General features: G+C 44.0%; 1 protein-coding gene across 50 annotated transcripts in view; it reads left to right on the forward strand.

Moving 5' to 3' along the window:
* The first annotated feature begins 742 nt into the window (after positions 1–742).
* Positions 743–25,311, forward strand: part of LOC110500219 (non-muscle caldesmon) — a 57,688-nt gene continuing 33,119 nt past the window's right edge. For 15 of the 50 annotated variants that reach the window (XR_005038574.2, XR_005038573.2, XR_016490229.1 and 12 more), the window contains exons 1-2: positions 950–1,397; positions 21,523–21,616. The gene's annotated coding sequence lies outside the window, so the exon portion shown is untranslated. Of the gene's footprint in view, positions 1,398–21,522; positions 21,617–24,590; positions 25,228–25,311 lie in introns of those variants that run through there. The other 35 variants (XR_016490233.1, XR_016490231.1, XR_016490239.1 and 32 more) reach the window with 13 other exon arrangements.

A 25,311-nucleotide genomic window follows, 5' to 3' on the forward strand; every position in this document is an offset into this window, starting at 1 on the left:
TGCAAATTAAATTAAAAATCATACAATGTGATTTTCTGGATTTTTGTTTTAAATTCCGTCTCTCACAGTTGAAGTGTACCTATGATAAAAACAATTACAGACCTCTACATGCTTTGTAAGTAGGAAAACCTGCAAAATCGGCAGTGTATCAAATACTTGTTCTCCCCACATATATATACATTTGCAAACATTTCTAAAAAACAGTTTTTGCTTTGTCATTATGGGGTATTGTGTGTAGATATATGGGGGGACAATTTAATCATTTTCTGCTGTAATGTAACAAAATGTGGAAAAAGTCAAGGGGTCTGAACACTTTCTGAATGCACTGTACACGTGACGGATGGGAAAAATAATGAACATTATGTTATGTACATTATGTTGCAATCTTCAATTGGCACCTCTCTCCTATAATAAGGCTTGGAAAAGTATTATTGTGCTTACCCTGAGAACATCTGGATATAAAGTATTTTCAATGTCCAGAAAATATGTATTTTCACCTTTCATTTAGCACCTAAAATGCACCTGATTTCAATGTACGGAAAATGCTTATTTTCTTCTTTAATTCAAGCACCTAAATTGCACCTAATGTCAACATCTGGAAAATACGCTTTTCAACTTAATTTTGCTAAAAATTTGTTGACAAAAAAAGGTCACAATGGACCAGAATGCTAAGAATGACATCTCAAACAAATTCATCACACAAAAATGTAGGCTATTACATAACTGAATGAGTAAAAACGGTGTCTAAAGAACTTTAAAAGTGCCCTGCAATACACGAATGTGTAAAAAGTCTCACTTTATTACCTGGTTAATCCCAACATGTATCAAAAGAATGGGGGATATTTTGAGTCCTTTCTAAATTGTTTTTACGCTAGTCTCTAAGTGTTTGTTTGAGCAAACGGCCCCATTTTCGCCAAGATTAACATTTCATATGATCTTTCCTGACAGAGGATTTTCTTTCAGAGGCCCCTTGAAGGATAACCAAAAAAGGACATTCTGCAAGTGAGTTTTGGCTGCTTCGATTTTTTTGTGGTATTACTTTCAATGTCGGCATTTATTTCTTCACTTTTTTACGAAATGATGGACTGAGTTTTTGACTTTTGACATTTTTTTTTCACTGACAAATTTGGCCAGAATGAATTTTTAAATACATAGGCTTGGTAGCTCTTGGACCAGACTACGGACAATGCATAGGGCTCTCCAGCGGTAAACATTATGGGAGATGTGTGCGATTATGTTTTGAAGGGAGGGGCTTACGCTTTGTAGTAGCCTATTATTGAATACTGTGGAGCAGACCGATCCGAAGGCAGATTCTATCTCTTTACATTGACTGACCTGCTTCGTGGTTGTTTGCTACCCAGGTGAATCAACAATAATTTACTTTGTGAACTCAATAGGTAAGTTTTGCGCCTCAGAAATAGTTTGTGTTGTTTATCCAACTTGGTGAAATTTGTGTAGCGCGCACGAACGTAGTGCTTATGTTTACAACTTGTGCAATGCTCTTTTGGGGCTACGCAATGCTGCAATTTATTATGTCATTTTAAAATTATAGATTTTTACAGCAAACTGCGCACCAGCAGATTCCTAATAACTTTTTCAAAAACTACATTTAACCTATAAAGAATTAAAGAGTTCATGTAGATTATTTGTGCATGGCAATGAAATGTGGTTGTTATCGAGTATAATATGTTTCATTATATGGCAAATCACTTTACAAAACCTATTACCGATCTGGATGTGAATTCTGGAATGTCCCCTCAGTCCCTACCCGCCCCATGTCATAGATTCTTATCAGACAAATATGAGGAGGCAGTCTCCAAACTCATGGAGAGGGATGGGAGACAGATCTCTCTCCATTATAATAGACAATACATAGGCTGCATATTAATTGACAATTTCAGGTAATGTGGCATGTGATGATTTAATTATGCTTTTGATTGGTATTTGCCAGTGGGCTAACTTTAGGATGAATTACACCTATATAAATAATTACGTTATGAATGCATTAGTTTTAACTGAATAATACCTCAATGAAAAACAAACAAAACAACATCCTCCTTTACACAAAATAAAGAATTTTCCACTTAAAAGCACTTTCCTTTCATTTTCTGTCTACCCAAAATACATCCCAAAATATTTGTGGGGAGCCTTTGCCAGCACTGGACAGTCTCCAACAGCAAACTATGGCCTTAGCGCTGTGTTGTGGGATTTTACTGTCTCTTGTAGACGAATACTAGCTGTCTTCAATTGCCTGAGCCAAGGGATGTCATGAAAGCAAAGGATCCATCAGGTCAGGTCCTCTCCACTGGGGGTCTAAATGACTGCCTTGGCCCTCATCAGGGGTAGGCTTAACCATCTGCACTGGGTTGGCTAGAATCCTTATCCCTGTGTAGATCTAGCTGATGCTACACAGCACCAGTTGAGCCCAGTTAAACCATGATTAATCTGAGTAATCAACTTGATATCTAAGTTTATCAAAGCAGCAGGAAACGCTGATGTTATAACTGGCTGTAGAAGGCCACTCACTGATTCAACACTGTCCAAACAGTGTGTGGTATTCCAAGAACCTTGTCTCTCTCTCTCTCTCTCTCTCTCTCATCTGACCGCATTGTGGTACAGTAAACCATTGCAGTGAGATGCAATAACTCCAAATGAATCCATCCAAATAGTTTGAAGGAATCATGTCCTGTGCAATCCCACCATCACTTGGGCCAACCACCTCTTTTTCTTTATTTTTTTTTAACGTAGTTTATCTCAGCCTTCCGTTTGATCTCAGGTTGATTACAAAGCAGTTGCTGTGAAGTGAGTGAACGGTAGAAAAGGGGGGTTCGGGGGCTATGGAGCTGTAGAATTCTCCAAGCTAGACAGCACAGTAATTGTCCATGAAGCTGTATCTGATAACACTGCGGTGTTTGGAAAATATGAGGGGAATGCCTTATAAGGAACAGATTGAACCTGCTGACAGACCATTGGAATAGCCTTTGGAATGCATAACAGCCAGGCTTCGTTTTTTCGTCTCTTTCTGCCTCTTTTTTTTTTGCCTCTTTCGGCTTCTTTTCTTTAGCGTATAAAGAGCCTGGGTTATGCGCTGGGCTGTGCGGAGAGAGAGAGAGGGAAGGGGGGGTCTGAAGGTAATTCTGCACAGTGATAACAAGGGTTTGGCATGGGCTAGGGCCCGGGCAGGATGTAGGGAACACTGCCCTGGGTTTCCGGAGCCTGGTTTGCCCTGTGTAGTACAGGCTGTCGTTACTCTGCTCTCTCTGCCCTTCATTTACAGACTGTTTCAGGATCAGTTCTTCCATAACCTTAATCATTACTCAAAAAGACGTAAAGATGGCTTCAGACCAGTGGTCAAGGAAGGAGAATACACCCTCAAGGACCAGAGAAGGGAGTTTAGGCCTAGTTGGCCAAAGATTGGAACTTTGGGATGGGACTTGGACATAGACATGAGGCTTCACCCTGGAGCGTGCGATAGATTGTGGCCAAGGGCAGGGCTTAAATGCAGCCTTTAGATTCACAAACAATATAGTAGATCCCCTTAACTGTACTAGATAACTTTTCATTGCTCTCTGACTGACCTGAGCTACTTGTGTTCAAGGTCCCTGCAGGTGTGAAAACACACATTCTATCTACTCAATCAATACCACTGTCTTCAGGGTTGAGAAGCTGATGAAGTTATTGAGGACGATGTGAATCCAGGCCCTCTCTCTTTCAAGGAGTGCCTGGAGACACTGTGGTTATGAGAAAAAAGCTATTTGTTAGACACAGTTAGTATTTGAGAGAAGGCTAGTTGAATCATAATGTCTTTGAAAGGTGGCGTCCTCTTAGGATTCATGAGAAATATCTCAGTTTTTTTCCCCCTGTGTGTCTCTCTGTTTACAAAGGCAGCACAATTTTGACCAATCACATCAAATCTTTTCATATCAGATATTTTTCATAGAGAAAAAAAGATCAGAATTGGGCTGCCTGTGTAAATGCAGACCCAGAGTTCTGCAGTGCCTCTGTGATGCGAGGCAGAGCTTTAATCCACTGCAGTATTCAGTTCCAGAAGTTCTTAATATCTCTGCTGCAGCCTGCAAGCCTACAGTTACTATTACCACGACTGAGAGAGGCTGCCAACTAAACTGAAGTACGAAAAAGTTAACTCGCATCGGAAATTGTGTAACACAAACTATTTGTTTGTTCGTTTTTGCTATTACCATTGAAATATATTCAATTTATGTTTGTCAAATGTTCTGCAAGGAGTTCAAAATGATTACATGTTGACATGTAAATCCAATCATACACAGGCTTCTTAGAGTTCGCCAGAGCCTATTTTCTGGTTTGTCTTAATATGGACAACTTAAAGTATGTCAAGCATGCTTTGCCTAGTTCAGTTTATTGCCACTTGGGTTGATTTTATGCAGATTTTCTGCCTCAAGATATATTTGTGGGATCGAGGAGCCATATTTATATGCTGTCAGTTACACGACAAAGATGTCTCTTCTTCATTTTTGATTGAAAGAGTCGGCATCGTCAATGTCTCCAAGGGAGAAATCGAATTGGAGCACACAAAGCTCCAATTTGTGTCCTCTCGACAACTGTTCTCGTGGAGCGTTCAGTTCATTTGAAGTGGAGGATGATTGACATGGAACTCAACCTCAAGTGATTCTGCCCTGGACTCTGGCCACAGCATACTCACTGTTATTTATTTTCAGCTTTGATAGCATGTAATTTGAATGCACCCTATCCAGAACCACACAGTAAGTTGTATAATATGGTAAAGTTGGAGCACATTTGGAAAATTTGAGGGGAAAAAAAGGAATCTGCTTAACTCTTAACTGGTGACGATCAAAATAAATGGGTCAAATGCGGCATTCCTAATTTGTGAAGTAAGAGCGGCCAGCTGAAACTGAAACTCTAGATTTAGTTTATTTAGGACCCAGCAAATATGCAATAAGTGGCTTACAGATGTTTTGTTAGTAATATATAAATCAAAAAAATTCCTCTCTCCTTTTGAATCTTTCCTCTCATGGCATGACATCCTCTCTGTAATTCAACTTTATATTCTGTTTGTTGTTCTTCATTACCCAGCCAGGTTGCAATGGAAAGGTTCTGCATTGCTTTAGAACCCGTGCCAAACCAGGCTCGTATGTCTCCTCAGTCCTTGGTATGGAGAGTCTGGCAGTAGTAGAACTCTTCTGGGGAACGAAGAGTCTGGATTTCTCCCTGGTGATGAAGAAGAACGCTGACACTCGTTCTTTTTGCTGTGGCTCAGATTAGAAGGCCTTTTAGATCAAACCTCTCCCACATTTCTTAGACTTTGAAGTGCTATCATTCAAGGCCAGATTCCCTAATTGGTAGCATGGCAGACTGTGTTGATAATTGGCACATTTACCCATTGAACGCCAGTTGGCAGGCAGCGAGGCCTCCAGAACTCCACCAGCTGTATAAGGATATTTTCACATCCAACTCACTCACAACACAACAAACTCTCTTTTTAGAAGATGGGCAATGGTACAGGATCCCTTGGCTTACTCAACCCAAGTCTTATAAGGTAAAAGTACATTTTTCACCCCAAGGTATAAACCTAAAGGCTGAGGGTTATCGTGGGAGTGTGAGTTCAGTTCACTACCCCGATTCTCATACACTACTACTTATGTCATCCTCTAAAGATGTGTTATGTTCAGCTCCCAAAACGGCGACGGGGCTGAAAGTGTGTAACATTGTCGAGCAGGCCTTTTGCCCCTGGGCTTCTTTCCTCATCTGATAAAACAAGCACAGGAAATGTCTCTGCGAGCTGATTTGCTCTGTGTTTTCGTCTTCCCATAGGGACCACAGACATGCCTAGTGCTTCGACAAGTCCACCGGCACTAAGTTTCTTCACGTCCCCCCCCCCCCCTTTACAGCCTGCTAACATTCCTCCTTCTCTCCCTCTCCTCCCTCCTCCTCTCTCTCCTCAGCCACCAAAACTAAACAAACATAGCTGATCAAGGCTTTCATCACCTTTTTTAAAAGTCCCATATTGTAGGTTCCTGTGGGAATTAAAGGTCATATAGGTAATATAGTGAGGTAAATCCCAACAGTGTGTGTGAAAGATGCTATTGAGTGGAGGACCAGTGAGGTCATGTGTTTGGAGATGGAGATGGAGAGAGAGTCTATGAATAGCGACACAGGTATGAGGGAACAGATGTGTGTGTGTGCGTGCACTTAAAAAAATAAAACACCCTCAAATCTAGTTGTTTCAACTAATTATTATTAAATAACTGGTTCCACAGCATTTTCTTTTTGTTTACTCAACTTTTCGGTCAAAGTGTTACCTGAACTTAACATTTTTAGTTGGCCCAACATTAGAAAATGTTGAACTTAAAATGATGTCTTTGCTCAATTTGTCTCATATACTCTTTCAACCAGATTGACACATGATTGCGTTATGCACGTTCATTTATACAGTAATTAGTATTCAACATGTCCTCACCTGGGACACAGGCACACACACACACACACACACACATCTCTTCCCTCATACCCGTGCTGTTATTCATAGATTCTCTCTCCATCTCCAAACACATGACCTCACTGGTTAAGGTTTGGCACGGGGTAGGCCGCCATTGTAAATAAGAATTTGACTGACTTGCCTAGTTAAATAAAAAATGTGAACTCACAATCTCTTGGTTCATGGCAGTACGAGCTTCCTGCTATGCCACCATGTCTGTGTTAATTATCAGTTAATCTGACTATTCTCTCATTATTGATTTGACTGACTTATTTAAGCAATGTTTGGTTTTTCTGTAAGGTTGTTGGTGGGCCATTTTACTTTGTTTTAATGTTATTCCTTAATCACTATGATAAATGAAATAGTTTTTCTTGAGTGTACTTTTAACAGATCTGAGGTTTACTTTTAAGTCCAATGTGTAGCAATACAGGTGAAATCAGTTATTGACACAGACATGGTGGCGTAGCTGGAAGATTAGAACGCTGTGAACTGAGTAGTTGTGAGTTCAAATCCCAAGTGAGGAAATGTTGAATATTAATTACTGTATAAATGAACATGCTCAATGTGTATTGGAAATGTTGTATGTTAACAGCAGTGTGTGTAACTAGTTCCACAGCCCAAAAAATAATTTCTAGTTGAATTAATATTTTAGCAAACGCATCATTTTATGTGTTGGAACCAGCTACTTAATAATAATTAGTTTGTACGTGCGTGTGTGGAACTGTATGGATGGTAGAGGTGGTGAGAGCAAAGGGGAGTGTGGTGGTTTCATGGTGAATGCTGGCTCTCATGGGACAGAGCAGATGGAGGAATCAGGCTCTTGGGTAACAAGGGGATTTTACCATTCATATACAGCCATTGGATTTACCTCCGGCTCAGACACGCAAAGTGGTACCTTTTTTTAACTTGAGAAACTGGAGGATTTGCATCGAGTTCTCCGATTGACATCAATGGATGATTTGTGTGTCTGTGAAACCTCGAGTTATGCAGGCGTAGGGTTCTGGAGACAGGATTCTGCACTTTATTGCTGACTCTCCGTACAGTGAGTGCACACGAGAGATGAGGATGTTACTCATCTGTGTGTCACACATGTCTAGGCTCTGACTGGTATGACACAGGGTGCTGATGTGCTGTGCTAGTTGTAACACTACTGTACTTTGAGTAACACTTTATTGGGAGATCACCTTTACCCTTTGAAACGAACTGATGTAACAAACTTTGTCGCTTCATTATGTTGATTGTGCTGCTTCAGTTCAAAAGACTTTGACTTTGGAACTACGGTATCAATACAGTTCGATCCTTCTGGCCTGTCTGGATCAGGGACAACGCTCCCTTGCACAGCACAGCAGCAATCCGAAGCGATGACGGCTGCCATTTTTCTTCCTGTTGGAGCCAAATGTTATGTTTTTAAAGGTGCAGACCTTCAAATTGTCTCCAGTAATGTTACCCACCTGAATTAGCCAGCCCGGTCTGGGGTCTGTGTTCTGGATGGTATTAGGAGCAGTAGTAATTGTTTAAGAGTGCATTTATTGAGTGTACTCTCTCCCTTGTAATCAGAAGCATATTCCGGCATAAGCATAAGCATAAGCCTCTGAGGGTTGCTCAGGAATGTATTACAAGCAACGAGAGGAGCGGCGCAGCGAGCAGATCTCCCCTTCCATTTCTTTTCCACTCCACATGTCATTGCTTCCATACAGAGGAAGGCAATGAAATCTGATTAAAGCTGGAGATCAAATCATCAAATGGCTGACATGGAGGATCCATCCCCAATATAGCAGTTATAGTGTGTGTGTGTGTGTGTGTGTGTGTGTGTGTGTGTGTGTGCGTGCATTACTGTGTGTTGTGTTTCTCTCTCTCTTTCTCCTGGCATCTAATAATGCCAAAGACTTCTCCCCCACTTCAGAGAAAGGGGAATGTAAGTATCCCCCTCATCCACATACAGTACTGTGCGAGACCCGAGCCCAGCTTGAATTTGTTAGTTTGGAATCATTTCAGTATCGGGTAATTCATAAATTCACTTCACTGTTGGGTAACATGGAGCTGGCAGGTGGACTGCTTCCGTCCTATATGGTACCCTATTCCCTTAATAGTGCACTACTTTGGACCAGGGCCCCATAGGGCTCTGGTCAAAAGTAGCGCACTATAGAGGAAATGGGGTGCCACTTGGGACATAACCACTGCCTTTTGAAAGGGGTTTTAATCAGAGCTCCTCTGCAGGCAGAGAGGCTGGCAAACGAGAATGTCTTACCTCATAAGAGACCTGCTCAAGGTGATTGGGAGAAACCATCAGTCATGTTATTGTTAAACAGCCCAGGTCTAGGGCAATGGTGCTAAGGTGCTAGCCAAAACTCTGCTAAGAAGGGACAGATTCAGATTCATGCTGGGTTTCAACTCTCCTGCGTACACTTGTAGGAAGATAGCTGATTCATTGATTCAAGTATAGTGAAGTAGTTTTATTACTATTGAAAACAAACCCTTCTACCTAACAGGCCGGCCATCTTCAGTTAAAGATAAATTGATGAGTAGGCCTAATTATTTAATGGAACAAGACCCAATATGTAGCATCAATAGTCTGACAGACCGAGAAAACCGGCTAACAAATTTAAATGCAAAAAGCAGTGGCAGTCAGTCAATTCCACACATGCCAACAAAACAACAACTCGCTAACAAGTGTGATGCTAGGCTACCCAAAGACAATGGAGCAAATCTGCTAGGCCCCGCTGCTTATTTATGCAATGCACGGTTAGACTAAGTGAAGTAAGCATGCTCATTAATGGAGTGTGAGCGCTTCTTAATTACAGGCCTGTTAGCAGTAATTTTTTACCTTTATTTAACTAGGCAAGTCAGTTAAGAACAAATTTGTATTTTCAATGACAGCCTAGGAACAGTGGGTTAACTGCCTGTACAGGGGCAGAATGACAGATTTATACCTTGTCAGCTCGGGGGTTTGAACTTGCAACCTTCCCGTTACTAGTCCAACACTCTAACCACTAGGCTACCCTGCCGCCCCAATGGCTCTCCTCTCGTCAGACAAATGCAGACAGGTCTTCATGAGGAGGAGCATTCTGCTAGCTAGCTAAGACAAGACAAGGCTAACTCTGTCTGAGTGAGATGGGTTGAATAGATTGAACACATGCGATTGGGTGGGGTGGAGGTTTCGGGAGAGGAGTGTGGTGGAGGGGATGGAAGAGGGAAGGGGTGTGGGTGTATGACGTTGGGTGAGATGGGAGTAGATTAAATGGTTGGTTTGGTGTGAGGTAGTTGAGTAGTGTAGAGGGTTTGGATGAGGAGGGTAGAAGGGGGTGTGGTTGATGGGGTTGGAGATTTGGGAAGGATAGGGTTAGGTACTAGGGGTGAGGGTTAGAAGAGAGAGGGGTGTTGGGGGTGACAAGCTGGCAGGCCTCATTAAGCCCTGCTTTAATGAACCCAGCAGCTGAGTAACAAAACACAGGAAAAAGTAGAACAATGATGGCTTGTTAGGGGGAGGCCTGTGTCTATGTCTGCCCCGGGTTGGCAGATTCTCTAGGACAGAGGAGAGGATGTCTGACTGGTCTGGGCTCTGAAGCTCTGTGCCACCCGTTTACTATGACAGACATCTGGGGGACCACCTTGGATAATAAGCAGCCATTAGTTCAGGTTAAAGTTAATGACCAGTAATAGTACACCACCCCTGCCTGGCCCAGGGTTTGAGCCCATCCGAAATTAAATACCAGTCACTCAGGTTCAATACATAAACAGAGGGAACCGACTGGAAGTGAATAAGGTTGTGTGTGTGTGTGTGTGTGTGTGTGTGTGTGTGTGTGTGTGTGTGGCTCAGGTGGATGGGTATCATGTGAAAAGGAGATGGTTTTCCTTCTGAGCAGATTACTAGCAGAAAATAAATCGGGGGGGGGGGTCAGATTTGTTCCCATTATACTTAAGTTTACAGAGTCATCTAATTTCCAGTTTTGCCATTAGCTAAAATTGAACGAACCCCTATAAAGCGAACCTGAGCACTCTCCTGAACCGACTACTTCATTATTTACAATTTCATGGTTGTCTGAGATGTGTTATTCTAATAGATTTAGGAATTAGACGGTTTAAATAACATGCATTAACCTATAAAGCTGAATTTTATCCTTCGTTTGGCAGTAAATGTCACCTCGTGTTGAAAGAGAGGAGTAGTCTTCTTACCTAGAGTTGTGTCAGTGACGTAGCTTTAGTAGGCACGTAAAAAATACTTTATAGTCTGAAATTGTATATCTGAGGCAACGCGCCATTTTACAAAAATACTTAAGGCACTCACAAGAACTAACCATGAGGCTTCCAAGACTGGACAAGACAGAGAGAGATAAAAAAAAAAAAAGAGTAGTGGGAGAGAGCGAGAGGAGACAGAGAGCGAGAGAAACAGAGAGACGGGCAGATGGAGAAAGAAAGATAGAAGGGAGAGCGAGAGACTGGGATAGTAAGAGAAAGAGTGAAGGAGGAAGAGAAAGAGACAGGGTGAGTGCTTTGTTATGTCTCCTAGAGCTCTAGTGTTTCCTGAAATGCCTGGCAGCAGAGTCAGAAGTCAGAGCCACGGGGGGAAGAAGAGAAGGGAACGGCCTTCTGTCCTGACAGACAAGCACCGCTGAGTTGACATAATTTAACACACTGCCAACGCTCAAGATGTTTCACTGACAAAAATGGCTATGCTACTGAGATCTATTGAGATTTTGTTTTGTTTGCGTGTGGAGGTTGCGGGCGGATGGGGCCCATTGACAGATAGGACTAGGAGAAGAGATATATATATATATATATATATATATATATATATATATATACATATCAACAACATATATATATACCTGTGCTTTATGGAGATCAATGGCTTCTGGCCCCCACTAGCGCCTCGGGGAGGCACACAGAGTTTCAACCCCTCCCAGACAGACCGCTGGCCCTCTGCGACGCTAATAATAGCATCCAGCAGAAATATGCACAGAAACGAGATCACCTATAGTGCAGCCTAGCTTCCTGGATAGGAGAACACTGAGGCACAAGAAGGGTTGTCTCCTCTCTCCACTCAGACAGGAATGTTTGGTCTTGAGGAGCTGAACCTCACCACTATCGATTCCAATGATATCACACTCTCCTTACGCTGAGCTAGCTGCAGGCTCAGAGTCTGAAGAAGAGCAATATTTACACTAGAGGCAAACACACTGTATAGACGTTCATATTTATTTCACACAGACAGACCTAGACATTGCGCCGTAAGCAAGGCATCTCTAGAACACCAAGAGGGTTGGAATAGGAGACTCCTGGTTTCTGTCTAAGATGGCGGTGTTGTTGATATGGCTCTTCAAAATGAAGTGGATGGTTTAGAATGGCCCAGTTCCCTCACGGATATCTCACCAAGGGATTTGGTTGTGGTGGTGGGAAGTAGACTTGACTGGAGGACAGCTTCGTTACATCCATCACATCACAGTTAAGACCATGGTTTTTAGCAGTGCAATGACAACCTCAACAGATAGGAGTTTACGGAAGAGAGGAGCTTGACTGATAAATTAGCTGGTCTCTGGTCACAGTTTCCACTCCCATTCCCATTCATCAGTCTGCACTGCTACTGAACACATCTCTTTGTGTTACACCTTGCCTTTAGCCCCAATGCAGTGACCCCCCCCCCCCCATACAGATGTGCTCAGGCCTGCTGAGTGACGCTTGGATGCAAAGAGCAACAGACCTCGTCCTCTATCTGGGGCGGCAGGGTAGCCTAGTGGTTAGAGCTAGTAACCGGAAGGTTGCAAGTTCAAACCCCCGAGCTGACAAGGTACAAATCTGTCGTTCTGCCCCTGAACAGGCAGTTAACCCACTGTTCCTAGGCCGTCATTGTAAATAAGAATTTGTTCTTAACTGACTTGCCTAGTTAAATAAAATAAAAATCTCGTCCTCCAAAAACAAAAACACCTCCGGCAGCCATCACAGCTCCAAACTCCTTCACAACGAGCTCCATTATAATCAGTTATCCTGACAGGTATTTTTTTTAAACGTATTTGTTCACTAAACAAACCAAAATGTTTTCCCAAGGGGTCTCGAAGTAGCCTAAATGCTGGACCTCTCCACCTTTCCCGTCCACTCAGAGTAATAGCCCTCGGTGAGGTCATCGTGCTAGAGCTAGAATCTTAATCTTCTCTCTCTCTATCTTCTACCCCTCTCTCTCTCTCTCTCTCTCTCCCCTATCTTTCTCCTATCTCTTCCCAGGAATGCAACAGGCCCCTTATTTTGAAAGATCTCTTGTCACATAATACCCTTGAATATCCTTGCGCAACGCTTCAGGAAGCACATTCCGCAGCCTGATTTGCAGATTTGCGCGTGGCTAAACGATCGGATTGATGAAAATGTATGCTCTGAGGTAAAAACATGTAATTTTGAGGCAGTAATCATGGTACCAATTTTCTGTGGGGCAACACGGCCCCCTGGGTAGACACAGACAGAAAAAAAAGGCAATACACAAACATCTGTCAGTGCCTGTGTCATGTTCTGAGCAGGCCTCACAAGCCTCTCCTGGTGTGTAAGTGGTTGCGCCATGGCTTCTTTGCGGCTCGTGCTGCTTGTATGTTTCCATGTAAGGCATGACAGGAAGGCATTTCTCCAACTGTGATACAGACCAGGCACATAAATCAGTCAGATGTTTTCATTCATCTTTTTTTCCCAGTAAGTTTTTTTCTCTCGAAAGTATAGCCACATTTTCTTCCTCCTGGCAATCGAAGGGTCTCTCAATCTCCGCAAAACATAATTAAGTTTTTTTATGGGGGAAACTTGTCAGAAATGTTTTGGTGTACGATACTTGTTTTTTTTTTCTTTACAAGACACATCAGGAACTTCTCAGGGCTTTATGAGAAATACATTTGTATGTTCCAGAACATGTGTTCCAGGTGCCGTGACAGATACGGTGTCTGTCTGAGTCCGTTCCCCACTGCTCTGGGTCATAATAATTATGTGGAGAAAATTGGGCAGCTCAGCCCAGATCCCCTGAGACCCTTAAAGAGGTGGTGTTTTAAATATCTTGTTCTTGTCAAATCAAGAGGGGATTACAGCAGGAACACTGGTCTGTAGGCCTAGTGGCTGAGTGCCTGTCCTGTCTAGCTATATGATTCACTATATGATACACTATGTATGTACCATATGGGAGATGGAATATGAATAGGGGCCCAAACTATAATAAGCTGCTTACCAGGGGACATTCTAGCCTCTGTAGTCCCATACTGTAAACTGTAGACAACTCTTGTGACGTTGTCATGCTATACATGTACTGTATAGGCCTGTGGTTCCCCAAACTTTTCGAGATCACTTTCTGAGTCATAATGAAGACCGAGATCTACGGCTCAGAATTATTTTAAAACCTAAAAGAACGTAGGCCTATGCAACATTTAAAAAAAAGTTCTGTAGCAATGATATCTGTAGTAGGCTATAGGCCCAATACATTATCGGTGCATATTGGCTAGGCTTGAATTGCCCTGCCAATGTTGTTCTTCTCAGACAATTTTCTAAGTATATTTCAAAACTCGAGGTATATGATCTTGTTGTATTACTTGTGAGGCACATCTCAGTGGGTATAAATAATGTGCTTTCTTTATTTTACTGGACTGATTGTGCCTGGATTTGTTGTTCAGTCTCAGCGGAGGGAGAGCATCTCGCAGTCGGACCGTCCCTCAGCTCTCGTCCCTCAGCTAAGACTGACCATATAGGGGGTACCGTATTCCAGCTGGCAGCAAAACTCGAGTCACATTGCATTATTTCTGCACCAACTCATGTTGTTACTCCTATGACCAGAGAAAGTGAAATATTCCTTGATTTAAAAAAAAAAGACACAAGCTGCTAATAATAATAATAACAACAACGCAAGCCTATAGATACACTTTGCTACTCATTCATTGAAGCGTCATTGCTGGTTGCAGCGCAAGTGGAGAAGCGCATTTTATGGCATATAGCAGTGTTTTAATAAAAAGTGTTGACAGTGCTGCTGAGTATGAACTTAAACATGAACTCACTCATAAAAACGAAAGCTCTTTGCTGCATTCATTGACAGTCTCTCTCTAGTCATGGTTTTCGATGTTTTGAAATCACAGTATCAACTTACTTTGCTGTACGCTCAAGGAAGCTGCAGACAGACACATGATCTGAGCAATCCGATTGGCTAGCGGTAGGCCTAAAGGTACCCTTGATTTGCTCTCTGGGCACGCGGAGTTTGTACCTTCAGACACATGAAATGGGAACACTTCGCCTCCCCGGCATGCAGGGCAGCTGAAACAAGTCCACCTACTGCCAACAGCGCGAGACAGAAAAATGTAGGAATGATTGGCTTTATCGTTATTCTTTTCTATAAATGTTTAGCGATCGACTAGGAATGCCTCGGATCGACGGTTTGGTGGGACTGTTACTCACGCTTCACTATGTTATCATGCTCCATCTTGCTCATGCTCCATACACGAGTAAGGGCCCCTACTATGGGGCCTCTAGTGACACACAGGTCTATTTTGGTACAGGATGTGCTCCCGTCCCGAGTGGCCCCCAAACTGCAGACAGAGAGCAATACCAGAGTAGCAGATCCAGACCTTTTGGTTGTGCTGGCATCAGTAGTGCTTTGCTTTGAGTAAAACACATCATGTAGGTGTCAACACCCCAGCCTTGCTACACCCTGCTACTCTCTCTGGTCAGTGAACCTCAGATGAATGATCTGTCGAGGAGTGGTTCAGGGCCCGTTTGGAGGGTGTTTCTACTAAAAGACGGCAGGTGTCAAGATGGCGAGTTTGCACGAATGGGACGTGTCCCAAAATGGCGCCCTATTCCCTACATAGTGCACTACTTTGGAAGAAGTGCACTATATAGGTAATAGGGTGACATTTGGGACACAGACAGGATGAAGGAAGAGGAAGCTATTCTCCTGAAAAGGTGGGGTGAGAGAGTCATTCGTCAAAGTCCCCGGTCGTGAGTGAGTGTGTTTTCACTGAGTGAGTTTCCTGTCCACTAAATAGGATTCATTTAGTAACCACCCCCCCCCCCCCCCCCAACCCCTTCTGTCAAACTGCTGTAGAGTGGCTTCATACCAACGTCGGTATAGAAAGAATATGGAGACAGTTAGTGTACTGTATGTCCTAGTGGAATTATATGAGACAAAGGCTGTTGATATCCTGTGTCAAGAGCTCAGGTTGACATTTATTGTCATGAATCTTGTCCTGGAGACAGAACCGTGCGATTTCCACTAGATAGGCCAGCTGCAAAGTCAAAATTGGCTACATTGTAAAAATTCAGGATTTGTATTATTTTATTTTTGGTCTTAATTCAAGGTTAGCAGTGTGGTTAAGGTTATGGTTAGGGTTAGATTTCAGATCAGATGGTATGACTTTGGCTGTGCTAGCTAGTGACCACAGAGCTGCCTCCAGAACAATATTCATGATGAAAACGCTAACCTGCGTCAAGCGTAGGCAGATATTTATTGAGTTGACCTTCTGGATATTTGGACTAGAGTCTTGATGTATTATTTCAAAGGTTACATGCTGACAGTTAAAACCACTCCATGTTGACTAAATACGAGAGAGAAAAAAAAGCTAAGTGAGCTTCTTTATAGCTTTGTTCTACTGCTGAGTTTTGCGTTTTTCCTCTTGGCCAGACGTTTGGTTATCTTCTTTGATTGACAATAGTGGCAGGCATTTGTCAGAGACCAAATAGTCTGGTTGGCTGATAAACAAACGGTTTCTAACTGTAGCGCAGGGCTGAGACCCCTCGGATTGAGACTATGTTTAGCCACGAGGAATGTAACCTACGGTACAGTCCTTCCGGCTTTAGAGTGCAGAATGCAAGCACTTTCGCGAAAGAGGAAAAAGTATATTTTTCTAAAAGTGAACAAAGAAAGGTTAGGTATTTTCAACTCCCTACTGGCTTAAAATGGAGTCAGCCTTTGCCACAGGTTCACACACGCTTGCACCATAGAGATCGAGCCAGACAAAGATATAGAGTTGCACACAATGTGGTCCTCTTGTCTAGGGAAAGTCAGGCTAATAATATTCTGGGTTTACTTTGCTCTGTCTCAGAGATGCCACCAGAGAGACAGCATCATCCGTCATGTTGCTTAGAGATACAGCCAGCCCTAACCAAACCTGGGTCCAAATAGTATTTAAAATCGTTCAAATAGCTGAACTGTGCTTGATTGTGCTTGCCTGGGGCAGTGGAACCACTGTGGTCTAGCCCCAAAAGTGCAAACCCCACCCCATCTGGCACGCCAGGCAGACTTCAAGCAAAAACTCAACGTACTTCAACAATTCCCAATACTATTTGAACCCTGGCCCTTTTAACCCCGCTCTTTTGTGGTCAGTATGTTATGAGTGTGAGAGCTGCCTGTATCTCACTGCACAGCATGTTAGCTAGAAATATTTTTCTCTCTCCCAGTTATGTTACGGGAAAGGGAGCTTTTTTTTTCTTCCATATTTGGTCATATGGAGTACAGCCAGTAGCCTTTTGATGGTGTACAAAAAAAAAAACATCCCTATTTTGTGTGGGATTTGTTCTCCTTGGGCCGTGCTGCTCTGATACGGGCCGATTGTGAATCTGACGTTGAAAGTGCACCATTAAGGCACGGCGCAAGCCTTTTAAAACACAACGAGGACAAGAGAAAAGGCCTCATCTCGTGTACTGATGTTGCCCGTCGTTCTGAAACTAGCTGACATCTTTACAATGTCATTTAGGGTTCACTGTATAAACTAATCCCAATGCAAATGACTCTCTTAAAACAGTGTTTATAGCAAGGTAATGTTTTACTGACATCCTCCTTTTGTCCACTCTTCTCCGCTGTTGGCAGTTATCTCATTTGGACTGAGTCTTGGGCTAGTAGTTGATGGTTCAACCCATGATGATGGGAATTAACTATGGTGTGGTGGGTGTATTGTCTTTGCTGACGTAGGAAGGCCTCTCTGGGGGGGAAAGAGGAGGTGTGTGTGTGTGTGGGACCAAACCAGAAGGGTCAAAATAGATGATTGCAATGACTGTTCTATTTAAAACACCAATAGAACATGCCATGCCGAAAGACCCAAGCTAATCACACTGGCATTGGGAAATGTATCAATGTTCCATCATGGGGCAGAATTTGTGATCTCTCATCAGAATGAAAGGCATTCGATGGGCTTTTTTCCTGTCCTAAAAGGGTTATGTGACACTGAGTAATTTGACAAAAATGTTACGTCGCACACTGCGTTTAGTAACTGAGATGTCAAGCATATCAGGGAAAGAACCTTGTCTAGCACCACACTGATTGGACAGCAACATCAAGTAACACACTGGATCAGTTTGTGCCTGTGATGATTACAGTGTGTCTCAGTGATGGATTCTCAGCTGTGAGCTGTTACCGATAACCTTAGGCTATAGCTAGCAGTCAGTCAGAGTGTATTCATCACTGGGCAAGGAGATGTGTCAGGAATTGTGAACCATCGTCTGGGAATGCATGCAGGGGTCTCCTTATCCATCCCCAAGTGGAAACTCAAAGGCTTGGACCTCTTTTTCTTTTAACCCCAGTATTTTCCCCCTCGCTCCTCTCAATCTGACGGCCAAAGTCGGCACAATAGCAATCTGTGGTGATTTGGGAGGGATTGTGTGTGATCATCAGACTAAGTCACTAATGATGGCCGGTCTTAAGAATTCAAGGATGCATGGCGGGCAGATTCTTACCCAGTCACTCACCCAGTTTAGTCAGCCCTTATACTGTCATTTCCAATTGGCTCTCAGCTCTCCACTATTCTTAGAGTAGTGCTTTAATTTGACGAATTCTTCCGTGTTAGAGCTAACCGAAACTTCTCGCGGAATGAATTTCTTTTGGAGCGGACAGAGCCCTAACACATGAAGCAGATGGTATTGAGATCGAGCTGAACAAATCTGAGCTCAGGCGCTTTTGGCCACCTCATATCCTGCCCAAAGAAAGATGTGTCCCAGCTAAAGTCTTCTAGTTGGACACCACGAGATCTGTCCTCAGGTCAGCTGAGTTGGCTGACATTCCCTTGGCATCAGTATGTAGGGGAGGAAGTATGTGCAGTCGCACACAGATGCACACAGCCGTACACTCCTCCTCCTCACATTATCCCAGTGTTCACGATGAGCACGTAGTCAGCAGCTGGTCGGATCATGCCTTTGTGGTCCAACAGCAGTGTCTGTACCATGACAGACGAGGAGAGGGGGAGAAGGGAGAGAGAGAGAGAGGGGGATAGGGAGAGAGAGGCAACGAGAAAGAGAGTCAGAAATCATGGCCTCCCCCATGCCAAAAACCAGTGAATTTATGTGGCCACATCCTGGCGTGGTTCACAGCCTGGGCTGGGCCAGAGGCAGTAAATGTGTTAATGGACCCGAGGCGAGGCGGGGCCAGGGGCCCGACGTGTGAGATGAGAGGCAGATCACGCTGAACGGGACCAAGGGAGGACAACCTCTTCCAAACACATCATTACAGGTGGCGATGGACAGGACACACGCACGTTGGCTGGCCGCACAGAGACACTCACAGACCAAGACAGACACGTACACACACACACACACACTCCCAGATGTTCTCAGAGATGGAACATGTCTCTGCCCTCTGCATTGCTATCCACATTTGGATACATACCCACACCCCTACAGGTATCCTTTTGGCGTTTGCTCAAACTCAAACTGCCCCTTGAGCACCTGCAAAGCATTAGTCAGTGAGTCAGTCAGTCTGCAGTCAGTCAGTCAGTCTGCATATGATATCTGCTACAGTTAAACTCTGCTCTGTTCCTCTCCTCTGTGTATGAGTAGACAGAGTGCAGGCTGTGTGACTGTGAGACAGTCCTGATGGCTCCTGTGTACACACTGCTGGGTGGGAATGGGGAATCCTGACCTGTCACCTGACTGACAAGGAGTGACTATTACACTGTGCAGAGCTTAGTTTAGCTCGGGAGGGGATGATGCACAGTCTCATTACTGTACAGGCCATTAGCTGGTCTACTGCACCGTAACACAGACACAGACAGTCAACACACATACAAGTACACACAGACCTGAACTAAGACCTGAGTCCACCATAAAACATCACACCAATAGGTTCTACTCCAGCAGGTCTGAGATCAGTGTATGATTTTGTCTCACCACCTACAGTGCCTTGCGAAAGTATTCGGCCCCCTTGAACTTTGCGACCTTTTGCCACATTTCAGGCTTCAAACATAAATATTTAAAACTGTATTTTTTTGTGAAGAATCAACAACAAGTGGGACACAATCATGAAGTGGAACGACATTTATTGGATATTTCAAACTTTTTTAACAAATCAAAAACTGAAAAATTGGGCGTGCAAAATTATTCAGCCCCCTTAAGTTAATACTTTGTAGCGCCACCTTTTGCTGTGATTACAACTGTAAGTCGCTTGAGGTATGTCTCTATCAGTTTTGCACATCGAGAGACTGAAATTTTTTCCCATTCCTCCTTGCAAAACAGCTCGAGCTCAGTGAGGTTGGATGGAGAGCATTTGTGAACAGCAGTTTTCAGTTCTTTCCACAGATTCTCGATTGGATTCAGGTCTGGACTTTGACTTGGCCATTCTAACACCTGGATATGTTTATTTTTGAACCATTCCATTGTAGATTTTGCTTTATGTTTTGGATCATTGTCTTGTTGGAAGACAAATCTTTGTCCCAGTCTCAGGTCTTTTGCAGACTCTATCAGGTTTTCTTCCAGAATGGTCCTGTATTTGGCTCCATCCATCTTCCCATCAATTTTAACCATCTTCCCTGTCCCTGCTGAAGAAAAGCAGGCCCAAACCATGATGCTGCCACCACCATGTTTGACAGTGGGGATGGTGTGTTCAGGGTGATGAGCTGTGTTGCTTTTACGCCAAACATAACGTCTTGCATTGTTGCCAAAAAGTTACATTTTGGTTTCATCTGACCAGAGCACCTTCTTCCACATGTTTGGTGTGTCTCCCAGGTGGCTTGTGGCAAACTTTAAACAACACTTTTTATGGATATCTTTAAGAAATGGCTTTCTTCTTGCCACTCTTCCATAAAGGCCAGATTTGTGCAATATACGACTGATTGTTGTCCTATGGACAGAGTCTCCCACCTCAGCTGGAGATCTCTGCAGTTCATCCAGAGTGATCATGGGCCCCTTGGCTGCATCTCTGATCAGTCTTCTCCTTGTATGAGCTGAAAGTTTAGAGGGACGGCCAGGTCTTGGTAGATTTGCAGTGGTCTGATACTCCTTCCACTTCAATATTATCGCTTGCACAGTGCTCCTTGGAATGTTTAAAGCTTGGGAAATATTTTTGTATCCAAATCCGGCTTTAAACTTCTTCACAACAGTATCTCGGACCTGCCTGGTGTGTTCCTTGTTCTTCATGATGCTCTCTGCGCTTTTAACGGACCTCTGAGACTATCACAGTGCAGGTGCATTTATACGGAGACTTGATTACACACAGGTGGATTGTATTTATCATCATTAGTCATTTAGGTCAACATTGGATCATTCAGAGATCCTCACTGAACTTCTGGAGAGAGTTTGCTGCACTGAAAGTATAGGGGCTGAATAATTTTGCACGCCCAAGTTTTCAGTTTTTGATTTGTTAAAAAAGTTTGAAATATCCAATAAATGTCGTTCCACTTCATGATTGTGTCCCACTTGTTGTTGATTCTTCACAAAAAAATACAGTTTTATATCTTTATGTTTGAAGCCTGAAATGTGGCAAAAGTTCGCAAAGTTCAAGGGGGCCGAATACTTTCGCAAGGCACTGTAAATGACACTATACCGGGATCAGGAGGCGACACACCTACAGTGTTGACAGAGCCCTGACTCCGAGTCAGCCAGTCAGACGGAGTTGAGGTGCTCGGTTGGGATGACCTGACCCAGGTGAATGTCAAAGTCATAGTCTAGAATGATAGATTTCACTGTCTTGGCTCTCGCACCACGCTCATTGACAGAACTGGGCCTCGAAACAGAAACAGCCCTTTGATCACTAGGTTTCATTGGAACTCATTAAGTGAATAGCACCCTGGGGGGGAATGGCATGGAATGAAGTATTAATAGCTTTCTCCTTTTCCAAACAGATTTAAGACCCCCCTCCTACTCAACGTGGAACAGGCCGAGGCTGGAGTGACTGACAGACTGACTGACTGGTGCTCAGATTCTCTCTCTCTCCAGGTGAGAGTGCGTCTCCTGTTTCCTCCCTCGGGCAGCTTCTCTCTCAGCCTTTCCTTTCTCCCTTTCTCCCTTTCTCCCTTTCTCCCTTTCTCCCTTTCTCCCTCCCTCCCTCCCTCCCTCCCTCCCTCCCTCCCTCCCTCCCTCCCTCCCTATCCCTGCTTGTCAGTGCCAGAGCCAGACATGATTCATGTCTCCAACCATAGGACAGGGAATCAGGGATACTGTTGTTGCTGTCGGAATCTGTCGCTCAGACAATGCATGATATTGTCAGGAATTGAATGGAATGGTTAGATTATATTATATTATATTATTATATTATGATAATCAGGAGGAGGATGAAGAGGAGGAGGATGATGAACTCAAGATGGTGATGATCAAGCTGATGAGGATGATTATAATGGCAGCGATTGTGATGAAGACCTTTATTGTACATGGCCGTGCCAGGCTCTCACAGTAGCCTATGGATAGACTGACAGTGAGTAAGAGTGACAGCAGCCTACCTCTCCACCCCACCTGAGAGGCCCAGACAGGGGCCAGAGCAAAGAGCGCATAGCTCACATTCCTCCAGCATCTCCTAATGAGTAGGCCCCAGCGAGAGAGAGGAGGTGAAGGATGCCTGGCCCTAGCCTCGCTCTCCCTTTCCCTCTCTGCGCCTGCCACACAATCCCTGGGTCTTGTGCCAGCCCAGCACTGACATGGCAGATACCTGGGATACCTTTATTTCTCCCAGCTCCCTCCCTCCCTCTAACCACACCTGGCCAACCCTCACACCTGGGTCACCATGGCAATGTGCACACTGCTTGCGCTTTACCTGCAGGTACAGGCAGAGCCAGGGAGCTGGGAGGGTGGGAGCCGGCCCACAATCCCCTCCTCTTCTTTTCTTCTCTTAAAGGGAAAATAACAGCATTCCTTGGGATGACAAAAGTAGAAGCCTTAGCCAGAGTCCCATAGCTTGACCATGTTTACTCTCATGTCCCCACTACAGTAAACTGTGCATATTGTTGCAGTTTATGGATATATTGGAATATAGTCTAAGTAGACCAAGTTTGTGTTGGCTTCAATGTTTTCTTCATTCATTCTTTCTGTCTGTCTTTCTTTCGTTCTGCCTCTTTTTCTCTGGAGTTAATTTTAGTCCCACGCTCAAGTCGCCCAGAACGGCTGCAGTCCAAATATTGTGTCTTTTAATCAGTTTTGGACTCGGGGCAATCTTTGGATAACATGGAGTAAAAGCTGCTGTTGTGTCCCAGTAGAACTATCTCTCCCCTCTCGCTCTCCTTTTTTCTGTTTATCCGGCGAAGAAGTGTCAGGGGGTGTAAGTAATCTGCTGACAGGCCTGCCAATGTTAACGTTACACTTGACAACTTTTTTTTCTTCTCAACAACTTAAAGTGCTTCGTCCTCTGGAAGAATCTTCTGGAGTTGTTTTTAAAATGGCATGTGAATGAGTAACTTAAAGCTTCTTTCAAGACGTTGTGCTAACATCAGAATTTTAAAATGCCGCATTCCTCAAATAGTTTCCGAGGCGTACTCTTGAGGTGAATGTGTTTGTGCTAAAGTGGTGAAGACAAAAGTTATTCGGCTGTGTGTCACAGCAATGACTCATGGGAAAAAAAGAGGCCTCTATGTTCTATGGACTCACAGAGCAAAACAGTACATCAACATTTCACTGCATATTAACATAGCAATGCCTCTAAGAATGAAATGGTGCCACATTCTCTTCCAGCTCTCTCCTTGTGAATAGAGGACACATTGTTTGGGTGGTGTTAACACAAACCTGTCCTAAAATGATAGGGGGAAATAAAGCTAGCGTTGTCTGGATAACATCAACGTGGCTTTTTAATATAATGTTCCTTAAGCGCTGGGTAGTGTCAGCCAGAGAGTTGCGGCAGAGCATTAATTTGACTGGTAAATGTTTCATTATTGCCATTGTAGCTCTGGAGCTGGCAGACAGAGAGGGAACGAGAGAGAAAAAAGTAATCGTTTTACAGTGGGGCGAGAGAGAGATAGTTTACAGTGGGCGAGAGAGTAGAGTGAGCGTGGAAGAGAGAGAGAGAGAGACCTTAGTTCAGAGGGAGAGAGAGAGTAGAGAGTTTACAGTGGGCATTAGAGAGAGAGAGTTTACAGTGGGGAGAGAGAGTAGAGAGTTTACAGTGGGGAGAGAGAGTAGAGAGTTTACAGTGGGCGAGAGAGAGAGAGAGTTTACAGTGGGGGGAGAGAGAGAGAGTTTACAGTGGGGAGAGAGAGTAGAGTGAGTGTGGAAGAGAGAGAGAGAGAGACCTTAGTTCAGAGGTAGAGAGAGAGAGAGCCCTTAATTTACAGTTGATAGAGAGGAGAGAGAGATAGTGAGTGGAGCGAGAGACCATAGTTTACAGTGAACAGGGAGAGGCAGGCTAAAAATCGGTTCTGGTACGCAACCCTCAGAGGGAAAGTCAGAAAGATGTAATTCCAGGAAGCTCCCTTTCTCTCTCTCCATTCTTCTGCTCTGTGTATGTTAGCTTTGACGGAATATGGGTGGTCCCCTCGAGGAATCGGTGCGACACTGACATCGCTCCATTTTATCGACGGCTATACTCTGGAATGCTCTGCACTCTCACAGGCAAACTCCAAAACCCTGTTGAATATAATATCAAATGATGATCTATGCCTAAATCGTCATTCTTAAATATTCCCCAAATCATAGTCATACTAATAGTGTGCTCTCAGCCCCAGTGCTGCTTTTAGGAAGTATGTGATTAAACTAACGCTGGTGATGGCTTTAGTGTTTTTGGTATTGCTCTCATTTTGTCTAATTACAGTTGTGCGAATTACCGAAATCCACGTGCCAATTTTCTTCCTCCTGCAAATGGCGTAAGTGTATCTAAACATGGAGAGCAAATTATTTCTGTGTTGGAAATAATCTGGCCCGAATCACACGGGCATCGCAGTTTGACTCTGATAGTCCTCTAGTTGAAATGAGAAGGAGGTGGGGTCTGTGAGAGGCGAGAGAAAGAGAGGGAGGGAGGGAAAGAAATGGACAGAGGGACTAGCTCTTGGAGTGATGGGTTTTGTTTTAAAGCATACCTCCCCTGTCCTTGTGTTTCCTGTACACGCGCGTGTGGGTGTTGGAGACCCTTTTTGGTCCTCTCACTGTGTGAGGCTGCAGAGGGGCACAGAGCAGGAGGCTACAGCATGATCGACAGCACAACTCGGGAAGCAAGCCTGAAGAACCCACCCTGCCTCTCTAAAACTGATCCCGGATCTGATCCTAGCCATCCACTGACAGCCCTCTAAACAAAACAGGAAAAGTTGTAGAGATTTGGGAAGGAGAGAGCAAGGGGTGGTGTGTGTGTGTGTGTGGGGGGGGGGGGGGGGGGGGGCGTAGAGTTGAAGAAGGGAAAGACAGCAACCGGGAGAAGGAGGAAGGGAGGGCGAGTGGGAGGGAGGGGAGGAGTAGAAGGTGGAAAGGAAGAGGCGTTTGCCTTTTCTGTTGACTGCTGAGGCCGGTGAAAGATTGTGCAGCAGCAGGAGCTCTTTGTGTTGTAGCCGTGCTGGGATAAAGCAGTGGGAGAGAGGCTGGAATGGTTTAAGAGGGAACACAGTACATTTAAAAGTCTAATCGTCACAACTGCTAAGGTAGAGTACTGTAGCCTTTCACTCAATGCACTTTGCTGTTAGCTGTAGCAGTAGGCTAGATTGGGGTTGTGTACAGTTGTGTTC

The sequence above is a fragment of the Oncorhynchus mykiss genome, chromosome 21 (assembly GCF_057628025.1).
Source record: "Oncorhynchus mykiss isolate SJ-2025 chromosome 21, ASM5762802v1, whole genome shotgun sequence".
In the NCBI taxonomy this organism is placed as follows: Eukaryota; Metazoa; Chordata; class Actinopteri; order Salmoniformes; family Salmonidae; genus Oncorhynchus; species Oncorhynchus mykiss.